The following is a 13,055-nucleotide window of genomic DNA, read 5'->3' as shown; positions in this document are numbered from 1 at the left end:
ATAGTTTGGCTGATGGTAGAGGTATGTTTATTACTTATAATATATAAAAATATAAATATATTGTTTCATTATTCACTTCATTTTCCTGTTTGCTTAAACAACTAATTTAAAATGGATTTATATAAATCAATAAGTTATAAAAATTATTTTTGAGAACTGGAATGTGTGGTGACTTTACATTATTATGCCGTTAGATGGCGACAGGTGATTGTTTTCATGAATGAGTCAGCAGCAATGACTTTTATTATGAAATGGAGCAGAACACATGTACAGACCACCAAACAGCACCAGTGTTGTATTCTACAACAAATTTTACTGTTCACAGCAGACATTCAAACTGATGTTGAATATGAGAATGAAGGTAAGGTCATATTTATTGTCTCTTTAATACCTTTTCTCTTTCTAATTTTGTTACATAATAGCTTTTCAGCAAAGCAACTTGCTACTTAACTAGTTGTTAAGTTTTGATGTTCATCTGCTTATGCACTTTTTAAGTCGTGACGTATTGGTAACGTATGGAATACTGTTTCCAGGTCCAAGCCGCTATATTGAATTGAGAAAATATTTATTTATAGCCACTTGTTGTCCTATCACACATTAAAGTGATTTTTAAATAAAATCACAGTGTAAACAGCAGTGTCTGGACCAAAATTGTACCAATTTATAAAAAAAATAATCACTTTCTGGCCATCGGATAATAAACATGGTTATATATTTTGTGATTGTTATTTTCGAAAGTATTATAGCGCTTTGTAAATGCTTATTATTACAATTATATATTACATTATATTATTATTATTGATTAGTCTCCCCATACAGTTTGATAGAGCGCTTGGACCCGGAAGATGCTTCACGTGACGTCACACTTAACAAGCTGATAGAGCAGAGACTTTTCCCTTTTGATATTTTCTTCTTTAGGAAGAAACTGTATACAAAGTTGTTTTAAATACATGAAAAATGTTAAAGAAAAGGCTGTTTCAAATCCCTTTATATCCATGATGATAAAGCTATATTACTTATGTAATTCTGTTCCTAACATTAAATAACACTTTCTATTTTAAGTTAATATATTGGCAGAACTTCTTATTCACGTTATTAAAATATTCCTAAAACAAAACTGTTCATTGTTGCTCATTAATGCCTTATCATTACACGGCACTCTGGATTACTTGATTATAATTGATCTATTGATCAATTCTTGATTCTAAATCAATCACGACAATTTGAGGTTATTCCCTAAATATAGTCAACTTCGAATCAACTTGACTGTTAGTTTAGTGAAGGCTGTATTTAGCTGTTTTTTTTTTTTTTTTTTTTTTTTGTCAGGTTTATAGTGTTAATACATTATTACAGCTTGTGTTTTGTGTCTGGTTGGTAGAACTAGTTTGTAGTATTTGCAGAATAAAATCAATAAAGTCCTTATCAAAGACCATAGAGTACGATGCCTTATAGAGACTTTGTTCTATGAAAACAACCCCCTTGATATGCATTATCCTTTACTTTACACACAGCTCTTTGGAATACTTGATTCTGATTGGTCACTCCCAACATAAGAACACAAGAAATGTTATTCTCAGATACAAGCTCATCTGGGTACTCCGAATCATCTTAACCATCAACTAATATGCTCACATCAATATAAATCCACATTTTAAGAGTTCACACTATGCTATTGCTTGATACCAATTGCAGGTTTGGCATGCTGTCCCGGTAGAGAACTCAGAGATCCCACCTGTTAATTTAACATAAAAGGGGGGCCCGAGATCACATACAGTAGGTCTTGAGAGCTCCCCCTGGTAAAGGAGGGAAAGGGGTGGACGTGGAAATTCTTCATATACGAAGATAAGGGAAGTAAGACAAAACAGGCTTTTAATTGTAGGCTTGGATTAATCTGATTGATTAATCGATGATTGTCGATGAGATCCCAGCCACGATCAATCATAGCATGTGATTATTTTGAAAATTTTTAAAACTTCCCTTACATTTAGATGCTTGTTGGTCACACCAATGTTTTTGCTTGTTTGGCACCATCTTGTGAGTAATACATTGGTTAGTGTATGCTCCATTCAGTCATTTTCATTTCTGTCAGCTTTGCATTTAAAAAATGAATATATTATTACAGCTGAAATCAATGTTTAGAGTTACTTTTTCTATGTTATGATAAGTAGCCACGCAGTAAGGGAGATAAAGTACATAGTACAAAATATAGACCATCAGGCTTTATTTAGCAAAATCAACCTCCTGGATGTACTTTATCCCTTACATATGGTAATGTGTTAGTACTCTTTTTATTGTATTGATTGGTTGATTGTCATTTTTAAGGCTTGATAGTGTCTGGTTGTTGAATGAAAAGAGTAGCATGACAAAAGCTACCAGAAGAAAAGTAGGTCTTGCGTGTTTGAAACAGCATGCATACATACATAACATACAGCTGATCTGTTGTGACTCTTCTCTGTTTTCCTTTCCACAGTGCTGTCAAATAACTGCAGACAAGACTCACATTTGTTCCTGTCTTTGCCATGAGGCGGGATTACGTGGTCCGTGGGCATCTAAAAAAGACATTTCTTCAAAAAGCATCGTGACATTGATTCTGCTTTGGGTCACTGCACTAAGCCACATGGGTCGACTGACACTCCAGACTCCACATCACAGGAAAGTATAGGTGAGCAAAATACTGGAGACGGAAAGATCCAGCAAGTGCAAGAGAGAGATCAGAGCTAATTAAAACAGACTTGTTTAAAAAAAACACACACTGCTTTCAGAGGTGTTACTGCGGTTAATGAGCGGGAGGAGAACTGCCCACATCTAATGACCATTGATGCCCATTTTCACACAGTGCATGCAGGAAAACACTGACATTTGCCTTCTTCTTTCACACTTCATCACTCACTAGAACATCAGTCAGTCGCTTTCTCACAAACACTCCCACCGTAATGATGATAAATGCTGGAGAACATTTACCTGACGTCCACCGAATGAAGATTCAAAGCTCAGCAGGTTTACAGAGATGACTAGTTTTTTTATTAGTGTTATTAGCTGAGGAAATGTGAGTGGTGCTTGCGTGTGCAAAACTCACTGCTGGGATGTTGAGTTGTGGACAGAGTGGGTCACTTGCACATTGTTATGCGGTTGCTGAGGGGTTCTGTATGTTTTTCAATGGTTATTGGTTATTTACGATTCTACCAATGTGAAAATGCGGGGCTTTTTTCATTTATTTGATATGATTGTTTATTTTTGAGCAAATAGCATATTTTTATTTGACCTTCTGTTACTTTAATATGTAAAAAAAATTTTCATATTTACAATCAATCTTAATACAATTGATTTTTTTTTATTTTATTATCATTAACAAGAAATTTTATTTAAACAGCCATTCACTTTGACAAAGGTTTACATTTTCAGTTGAGCAAAAAACAACAGCAAGAATAATAGTGTTGGGTATCGTTTGGGGTTATTTTGATACTGGTGCTAAAACAATACTTTTAAAACAGTACCATCGTAAAACGGCTAAACCGATACTTTTGAGCCAAAAAATTATTTGACCTTTTCTTTTTTATTTAAACAATATAGATAAACTTCAAAGTTTAGTTTATATTAGTTGCTTTTTAAATGTTCCTTTCATGATCCCATTCTACATGTTATAGCACATAATTCGATTAACGTCATTACGTAACTACGCTGTCCACTGTTTCCTCCGGTTTCATTTTTAATTTTTAATTTTTTTTACTTTTACTTTCATTCAGGAACATTTCATTCATGCCCCCATGACAAACTGAGGTATTGAATGAGGATATGATGTAAGGACTGGTTGTTTTAATGGAATTTGATACCGCATGCCAAATGGAAAGAAAGGGGGAAAAAAAGAACTCTGCATTTCATGCTGTTTACATGGTAGATTCTTAGAGTATTATCTTAATCAGAGATGACCAAACTGGGGCTAGCGGGCCATGCCATCTGAGAAGAGATGAAAAATGATGGAGATGGTTTAGAGATAGTCATTTCTAATTTAAAGTAACTTTTTATTTTTGTTTGTGTTATTGTTAAGCTACAAAAAAGCTAACTGAAATTAAATGTTCAATTTATATGGTTTAAATTAATCAGATTTATCATACTGTCACTCAATGGATAGAGGACTTTGGTGAGCAAATCAAGGCAAAAGCAGATTCTGCTTTACTAGTGGATTCAGCATTGAACTCCACTGTCTTATAAGTGTGAATATTTAGTTTTTATTGCAATAGTTATCATTTTAAAAAGTTATTCTACATAAGGTGATATGATAAATATTAGGAAATACATCAGGGAATTATCTATGGCAGCTTTAATGTAAAATTGTTTGGTTTATTTATTTTTGGCCCATGGCTCTCAATGATATTTAGTTTTTGGTCCTTCATGTGAAAAACTTTGAGCACCCCGGTCCTAATCATATTAAAATGATCATTGATGTCAAGTGCCAGATTATGTCACAAGCTGTCAAAAGTAGTGCATTCCTCTGCCTTCAAGTTGATTCCATGAGCCCTCAAATGTTTCATTAAGTTTGACGTGTAACCCTAAAGACGCCAAAGAGTAATATATAATCCCAAAATAACTTATAATAAACTTTGAAATAAAGAAACTTATAATAATATAAATTATAATATTATTAAATAAAACAGCAATAACATATTTGTCAATTTTTTTTCCAAGAACAAGCAATTATATGTTTAGCTTTCAGCAAACATAAAATTAACAGCAATGTTTCATGCTTGACCCCTTTTGAAGTTCATTGGACAAATATGTAAATTACACAAGCTGGGATCAAGAAGAAATAATTATTTATTTGATTAATTTTTAACAATTAATAATGATGCTTGTTTGTTTATAATGACGTATTCAGCATTTGTTTTTTATTCAATTAATTTTATTTTACTTTATTTTTTTATTTATTTGTTTGTTTGATTGGTTGTTTATGTAAATTATTTATTTTATATATTTTATTTCATTAAATGCTTATTATTATTATTATTATTATTATTATTATTATTAGTAGTAGTAGTAGTAGTAGTAGTAGTAGTAGTAGTAGTAGTAGTAGTATTTAAATAAATAAAGTTATAAAATATATACATATATATATATATATATATATATATATATATATATATATATATATATATATATATATATATATATATATATATATATATATATATATATATATATATATATATGATAAATATATTTTATTCATGAGAAATTGTCATTTGCAGGTTAAAAAAAAGCTCAAATAAAATAAAATCACAATAGAACAAAATCCCTAAGAGCACATCAGAAAACCAAAAGCATCGTTGGTGGTTAATGACTAATGATTAATGGGCCATTTTCAGTCTATTACCTTCTCAGTTACTTAGCCAAATTCTGAAACAAAACAAACATTTAATCATTCAGCACTTAATTGAATGATTGTTTGTTATATTCATGTTTCTGTATAAGACTGAATCAATATGTATCTCATATTGAAACAAATTATTTAATGCATAATGATTAATCAGCCTGCATTTACGCTGATTGGTGTATTTATAAAAGCAGCCATTTAATGCTACATTGTTTTGAAAGCAAATGCAAGGATAATCACACAAATTGGAGGAGTCTGAAAAAAAGAATGTGAAAACATTGAAGAAAAAATTATTAATTTAGGCTGAATGATGGGAAACATTCAAGGAGATGAACAATTTTAACTCAATTTAAATTCCCATTAAAACATAATTACCCAAAGAGGACAAAGTGATTTAATCAAAAGTTGGTAATGGTTCATAAAAAAAGAGTGAGAGAGATCAGCGCAGGGGCAGTGAAGGCTATCATACAGACAAAATACAAGAGCATACAACTCTGGAATAAATTCAAGCATCCAAAAAGTCAAGCACAGCCACTGTTGACTTTGAAAATAGGTTGTCATTCAGAAGTGTATAGTTACTGTAAACCAGGCATGTCCAAACTTGGTCCTGGAGGGCCGATGTCTTGCAAAGTTTAGCTGCAACCCCAATCAGACACACCTAGGCTTGCTTATCAAGCTCTTACTAGGCTTTCTAGAAACATCCTTGCAGGTGTGTTGAGGCAAGTTGGAGCTAAAATCTGTAGGACACCGGCCCTCTAGGACCGAGTTTGGACACCTCTGCTCTAAACTGTATTCTCCTATTTGAGGTGATTTGTTCTGCTAGATAGACAACACATATATCATACCACCAGTGGTGTAAAGTAACAAATTACAAATACTCAAACTACTGTAATTGAGTAGTTTTTGAAATTGTACTTTACTGAGTAGTTTCAAAATGTGTATTTTAACTTTCACTTGAGTAAATTTTTTGTGTATTAATTTGGTACTTTTATTACCTCTTTATTTTTTTTGTCTATCTGGGGATTAGAAAAATCAGTTCTGTGATTTCTGTCCAATCAAATCGCACAGAGACATGGGAGAACTATAAATGCAGCAAACTGTTTGGAAGCATTAAAAGTGTCCAAGAAGATGTCCAAAAGAAGATATTTACACGCATTGACCCAGAGGTTTTGATATATGTCACTGATGAGAAGATGACGGATGTTTACTGCATGATGACTAAATGGTTTTAAACACCCAGCAGGAGCAGGACATCAACACGACATCAGATTGATGTGTTGCCCCATGTATATATTCTGCCTTAATCAAGTGCTTTTTATCAATGCCCTGTGTCTGAATTTGTGTATCAATTATGACCTTGTGGCAACAAGTTATGATGATTGTTCCATTAACACATAGTTATGGTCCAGATCTTAAGGCTCAAGTAATTAAACTGAAGCTCAGTGTTGGCCGTCCATGTTGCCAAATAACTGTGCTCTGGGATCAGCTTGTCTCCCTGGTCAGTCTTTGCTTTCATGTCTGTATATTGATTGGAAGATTTCCACCTTAATTAATGACTGGAGGCTAGAGCTTAACACACAAAACACAAAAGCAAGAGAGACTACACTGCATTTAAAGATCTACATTCAGATTCAACACCAAACCTCACATTTGTTCTCCATAGCTTCCTTTGAAATGCATTGTATTAATTGTACTGGATTTTAAGTGTACATTCATTGAAGTAATTAACAATTGTATATTTTTTATATAATTGTTTCATTTACTTTTGTTTCACTTTTAGATAATTATTATTATTATTATTATTAATAATAATAATAATAATAATAATAATAATAATAATAATAATAATAATAATAATAATAATAATAATAATAATAAATATTAATATTAATATTATTATTATTTATTACTACTATTTTATTATTATTAAAGAACCATAAAGCCATATCTATAACTCATCCACTAATTTAAAAAAAATAGTAATGTACATTTAATATCCAATTACAATTATTATTATTATTATTATTTATAATAATTTTCTTTGTTTTCTAAAAAGTAATCTTTACAAATGTTAAGAAGTTACTTATACATGTATCTAGGTTGTTATTGAATAGTTTATTATAATTTATTTATTTATTTATTTATTTATTTATTTATTCATTTATTTGTTTATTCATTTATTTATTATTGTTGTTATTATTATTATTATTTTTATTATTATTAGTAGTAGTATCGTTGTTGTTATTGTTGTTATTATTATTATTATTGTTTTATCATTATTATTATTATTATTATTATTATTATATATATATTTTTTTATGAATATGTATTTATTTACATTCATTCATTTATTCATTTTCTTCTCAGTTTAGTCCTTTTATTAATCTGTGGTTGCCACAGCGGAATGATCCGCCAACTTATTCAGTATATGTTTTATGCAGCAGATGCCCTTCCAACTGCAACCCATCTCTGTTGTTTTATTTATTTATTTATTTATTTATTTGTTTATTTATTTATTTATTTATTTATTTTATTATTTATTTATTTATTTATTTATTTTATTTATTTATTTTGTTTTTATTTTATTTTATCAAAAACAAAATAAAAATCATAACAATAAATAAAAAAAACACATAATAAGCCAACTTGTTTACAAAGATCTGTTGTGATGACAAAGCATATTAAAACATTACAGAAATGATGCATTATACCACAAAGTTTTTTTTTTCAAGGTAACTGAAGGTAACTTTTCAAAAAGTATCTAATTCGCCTCAAATGAGGTAATTACTCCAAGCCACAAATTACATGTATAGGGGATTCCTTTTTTTTCCAAAAACAGTAACAGTAGCTTCTTGGCAGTATTTAAACAGTATGACAGTTTAACATCAAATGCGTTTGTGCAGAGAATCACAGAATTAAAAGCATTGGATCCGGTTGTAAGTACAACTTCAACATCTCAGAAAGCACTTCAAAAATTCCATTCCAATAATTCTGTATCTTAGTGTTACCCCTAGCTGGTTAGAAAGAAAATAAAGAAAAAGGACTTTCACTTAAATAACCTTTATTAATTGCACAAAAAAAGGATATCAAACAATTAACTACAAAAACCACTTTGGTAGCAGGTGAGCAGAATAATCACAATTAGGTTTTCATATCAGGAGCAAACGTGCAATATTTCAAGCTAATTTGGGGCATACCACACTCTAAGATAATGTGCATATATGCAATACTCCACAGTCTTTATATAGTAACTCAAAACAGTGACATAAACCAACTCATGAAACAGAGCCAGAAAAGACCCTTATTACACTACCATCAATATCCAAGCATAAAACATTTAAAATACAACATTCATCACAAACCTTTTAAACCTCAAATACAGCCCTTACAATATACATACACAATACTATAACAAATAAACAGCATGTAACAAACATATATAGCAGTCATTGATCACATACCTGAACACAGCTACAATAGCTGTTACCCAGCATTAGCAACACCCAGCAACACCTGCTGCAGGTATCTCCGACTGCACATCCTTTTAATCATCATTTTAATACACATGATTACACGCATTACCCTACTTAAACGTCATATAACATGATCATTCAAACTTGGCTTTACCTTAAAAACCATTGACGCTGCCCAACCTTTCTTAGATTGTCCACATTGTCTGATTGGTTTTGTCCGCTTGGCGTGCACGCCACACTTCCTCCTCACAACTGCCGCTCCATTTATAAAAGCAGTGTATGACCGGAATTTACCGTATTTCGCCTCGCCTGGCCCATTACCATAAATACTCTAACGTTTACAACCATTACATTACAACAAAAAATAAAACTGTGAGATCCGCACCTGATGAATTACATTTGTCGCAAACAGGCATGTAGCAGCTGCAAATCACTAACGGACTACAAATTCACCATTAGATGGACTACAACTCCAAGCATGCACCACACACACCAGTTCCTGATCCAGACTGATTACAAACTCACACAGCTGAAGCTGCGTAAGCCCTCATTGCATGGAGTATTTATACAGCATACACACACACATATACATTGCTGAGTCTTGTCGTTATGTGTACACATTACGAAGCATTTCTTCCTGCCATGCTCTGCCATGTTTGATTCTTTGCCTTGTTTATTTATTTTCTGATGCTAGCCACCTAGACGGACCTCTTTGGCTGTTTTTGACCTCTATTTTGGATTGTTCGCATAATACTGTTTGCTTCTGTGATTGACCCTTGCCTGCCTGACCTTTCCTTGTATAATTAAGACTCTGCAGTTGGATCCTCACCTCCGTTGTCACATTCGTATTGTTACATGAATAACGTAACCATTAATTATTTTAAACTGAATTAAACAATACTATTTGTATTATCATTACCATCATCATCGTCATCATTCATTTTACTTTCTTTGTCTGGCTTCATAGTCCTAAAACTGAAGTTTGCAAATTCTCTTGATGGATTTGCACAGTTGTACTTGCTCTGCATTATCCCACCTTCCATGCAAATGATGAAGCCGTGAGGCTTCCTCCTCAGTAAGCCATTGTCTGACATTTGCATCACATTTCAATTGGATGACTTTTTTCACTTTCCCTTTCAAGCGAGCAAAACTTTCCATCAGGCCCACGTGGGTGCCCTCCTCAAGTCAAACTGACCGTCCACCAATAATAAACTATACGACGCAGGAATGTGGGAGCATTTCCTCTGGACGCTCTGAGCAATGCTTATGGAGCACAGGGCAGACCAGATGGGACTTCTGACTGCTTCATGAATGGGTCATTCTTCATCCACAGTCATGTGACTAATGATGCTGTTATGTGAGAGCGGAAATCTCATGCTCCTAAATGGGCATGTTTCCGCTCTGGAGGAGAAGAGAGAGTGAGTGAATGTGGGTGTGTTTCAGTTTTTTGTTACAAAGATGACAGTTATGCTTAAAACATACCATTTTTCTATTACTCACATAGTTAAAAGGGGACATATCATGAAAATATGGCTATTTCTGTGCTTACAGTAAGTGCTACAATCAAGTCCCTGGTGCTTGTAAAACCAGAAAATGTAGAAAAGAACAAAAGAGAAATGTGTTTTTGGTCAACCTTTATGCTCAGATTTCACTCATCGAGTGAAATTAAAATGTACTCTATGTTTATACCTCTTTATATGTACAATTAAAGTAAAATTATTAGCCCTCCTTTGATTTTTTTTCTCTTTAAAATATTTCCCAAATGATGTTTAACAGAGCCAAATAAATAAATAAAAATCACAGTGTTTCCTATAATATTGTGTCTTTGGAGAAAGTCTTATTAGTTTTGTTTAAGCTAGAATAAAAACAGATAGATGGAATGTATAGATGGATGGATGATCGATTTTATTTTTTCCGAGCTCCTCCCTGGTTACAGAGCCCCTCACCATATTTATAAAGGTGTGCCCTGTCACTCTGCGAAGGAAACTCATTTTGACCGCTTGAGAGTAGGAACTTAGATTGAACAGTAAATCAAGATCTTTGCCTTTCAGCTCAGCTCCTTCTTCACCACAACGAACCGGTACATCGCCCTCATTACTGCTGCCGCTGCACCAATCTGCCTGTCAACCTCACGTTCCATCCTTCCCTCACTCGTGAACAAAACCCAAGGCTTAATTTGTGTCTAAACAAGTTGGATCCGGATCCGGCACCTCTAAATTCTGATCCGGCACCTCACACCCACACCTCCCCTCCCCGATCTTCATCTTCTTCAGCAACTCCTCAACCCTCACCACTTTCCTCTGCAATACCCCCTCCCCATTCATCACTTTTGTCCGCAACACCTTTACCTCTAGTAACATCCCACCAATCTGTTCCGGGTCCTCACATGTTACAAATTACCCCTGACAAAATCCCCAGTCACTAGAACTCCACCACCTGGGGTAAGGACTTTCCTCCAACCTGGAGCTGGCAAAGCACCTTTTTATTTCCGGTGGAGCAGCATGGCCTCTGACTTAGAGGTGCTAATTCTCATCCTTGCTGAGTCACACTCGGCAGAAAACCGCCCTAGTGCATGCTGAAGGTCCATGTTCAATGAAGCCAACAGAACAACTTCATCTGCGAAAAACAGAGATGAAATCCAACGCAATCTCATGGCAATTCATACCTTTTTGACTTGGTAGCTAGTTCATATTAATTTGTACAATCTAATTCGTTCAATTTAGTATGATTTGCTCATCACCCAATGATGAGGGGTGGGATTGGGTGCCGTGCTTCCTTTTTACAATCGTACATTATTTGTACAACTGAACTTATACAAATTCATACAAATTAGCCACTAAACTGACAAATACGTTTCTCATGAGATCAGGCTCATGAAATCTTGTGGACAACAAACTGGATCCCCTCCAGGCCAAGGCTGCGCTTTGAAATTTTGTCCATAAAAATGATGAACAGAATTTTTGACAAAGGGTCATGGTTGGGCATACTCCCAAGAACCCTCGAGCACCCTGGTAAGGTTAAAAAGCTTTTCCAGTGTACCACGGCCTGGACGAAAACCGGATTGTTCCTCTTGGATCCTAGGTTCAACCTTCGGCCAGACCCTCCTCTCTAGTATCCTGGTATCATCTGCTCCTCCACATCAAGAGAAGTCAGTTGAGGTGGCTCGGGCATCTGTTTCGAATGCCTCCTGAACGCCTACCTAGGGGGGTGTTCCATGCATGTCCCAACTGGAGGAAGCCTTGGGGAAGACCCAGGACACACTGGAGGGACTATGTCTCTCAGCTGGTCTGGGAATGCCTCTGGGTCTCCCAGTGGAGCTGGAGGAAGTGTCTGGAGAGAGGGAAGTCTAGGGTTCACTCCTAAAACTGCTGCTCCCACAATCCGGCCCCGGGAAAATGAATGAATGAAACTAGTTAAGATTTCATGGCCAAGATAAAAGAAATCAGTCATTAGAAATTAGTTATTACAACTTTTATGTTTAGAAATGTGTTGAACAAATCTTCTTTTCATTAATCAAATGATTGAGGAAAAATATACAGAGGGTTTAATAATTCAGGAGGGCTAATAATTCTGACTTCACATGTTCTTTATAATTCTGTACATTTTTAATTTTGCTCTCATAATCTTTAAAGCTGACTTATTATACCTGTTTTTACAAGATGTAAAATAATTATTGTATGTCCCTATCATGTAAAGATTTAGCTCAAAATACTGATACCTATTATAGCTCTCTGAATAAACTCATTTTAGGTTTTGATCTGAATTGTGCTGTTTTGGTGACTGTCACCTTAAATTCAAATGAGACTGTGCTCCAATCCCTCTATTTAAAAGAAAGGAGAGCTAAAATGCCTTTATGCTTCGGCATAGCAGCAGATTCAGGATGAATGTTATCTCTGTTAAAATGTAAAAAAAAAAAGTTTCTCAGAAGAAGTTGTTCATTTGTGAATCCTAAAACTCAATATTTATACTGCCTTTTAATTGCTGAGATTATCTTCAGCATGGTGCTAAAATTCTAATGAGGGAGAGATTGTTACTAATGGGTGTGGCTTTCCCCCTCTGATGACATAAAAAGGGAGAATATCAATCAAAGTGTATCTGCAGACTGTTTTTATCAAGTGTGATTATAAAAAAAATAGAATTAATACATTTTTACAATTAGAGGCTGGCTATACTCACCCTCTATGGCCACACAACTGTGTTTAAGTCATTTATTA

The 13,055-nt window shown here is 33.9% G+C and overlaps 1 protein-coding gene across 2 annotated transcripts in view; it reads left to right on the top strand.

The window, feature by feature from the left end:
• dlc1 (DLC1 Rho GTPase activating protein) overlaps positions 1-13,055 on the top strand; it is a 225,431-nt gene that overhangs the window by 594 nt on the left and 211,782 nt on the right. The window contains exons 1-2 of one of the 2 annotated variants that reach the window (XM_087236998.1): positions 270-361; positions 2,471-2,662. The gene's annotated coding sequence lies outside the window, so the exon portion shown is untranslated. Of the gene's footprint in view, positions 1-269; positions 362-2,470; positions 2,663-13,055 lie in introns of those variants that run through there. The other variant, XM_087236999.1, reaches the window with a different exon arrangement.

This window comes from Danio rerio, chromosome 1, assembly GCF_052040795.2.
Source record: "Danio rerio strain M-AB ecotype USA chromosome 1, GRCz13ab, whole genome shotgun sequence".
Lineage (NCBI taxonomy): Eukaryota > Metazoa > Chordata > Actinopteri > Cypriniformes > Danionidae > Danio > Danio rerio.
Note: the sequence above shows the minus strand (reverse complement) of the source record. Positions and strands in the feature narration are given on the sequence as shown.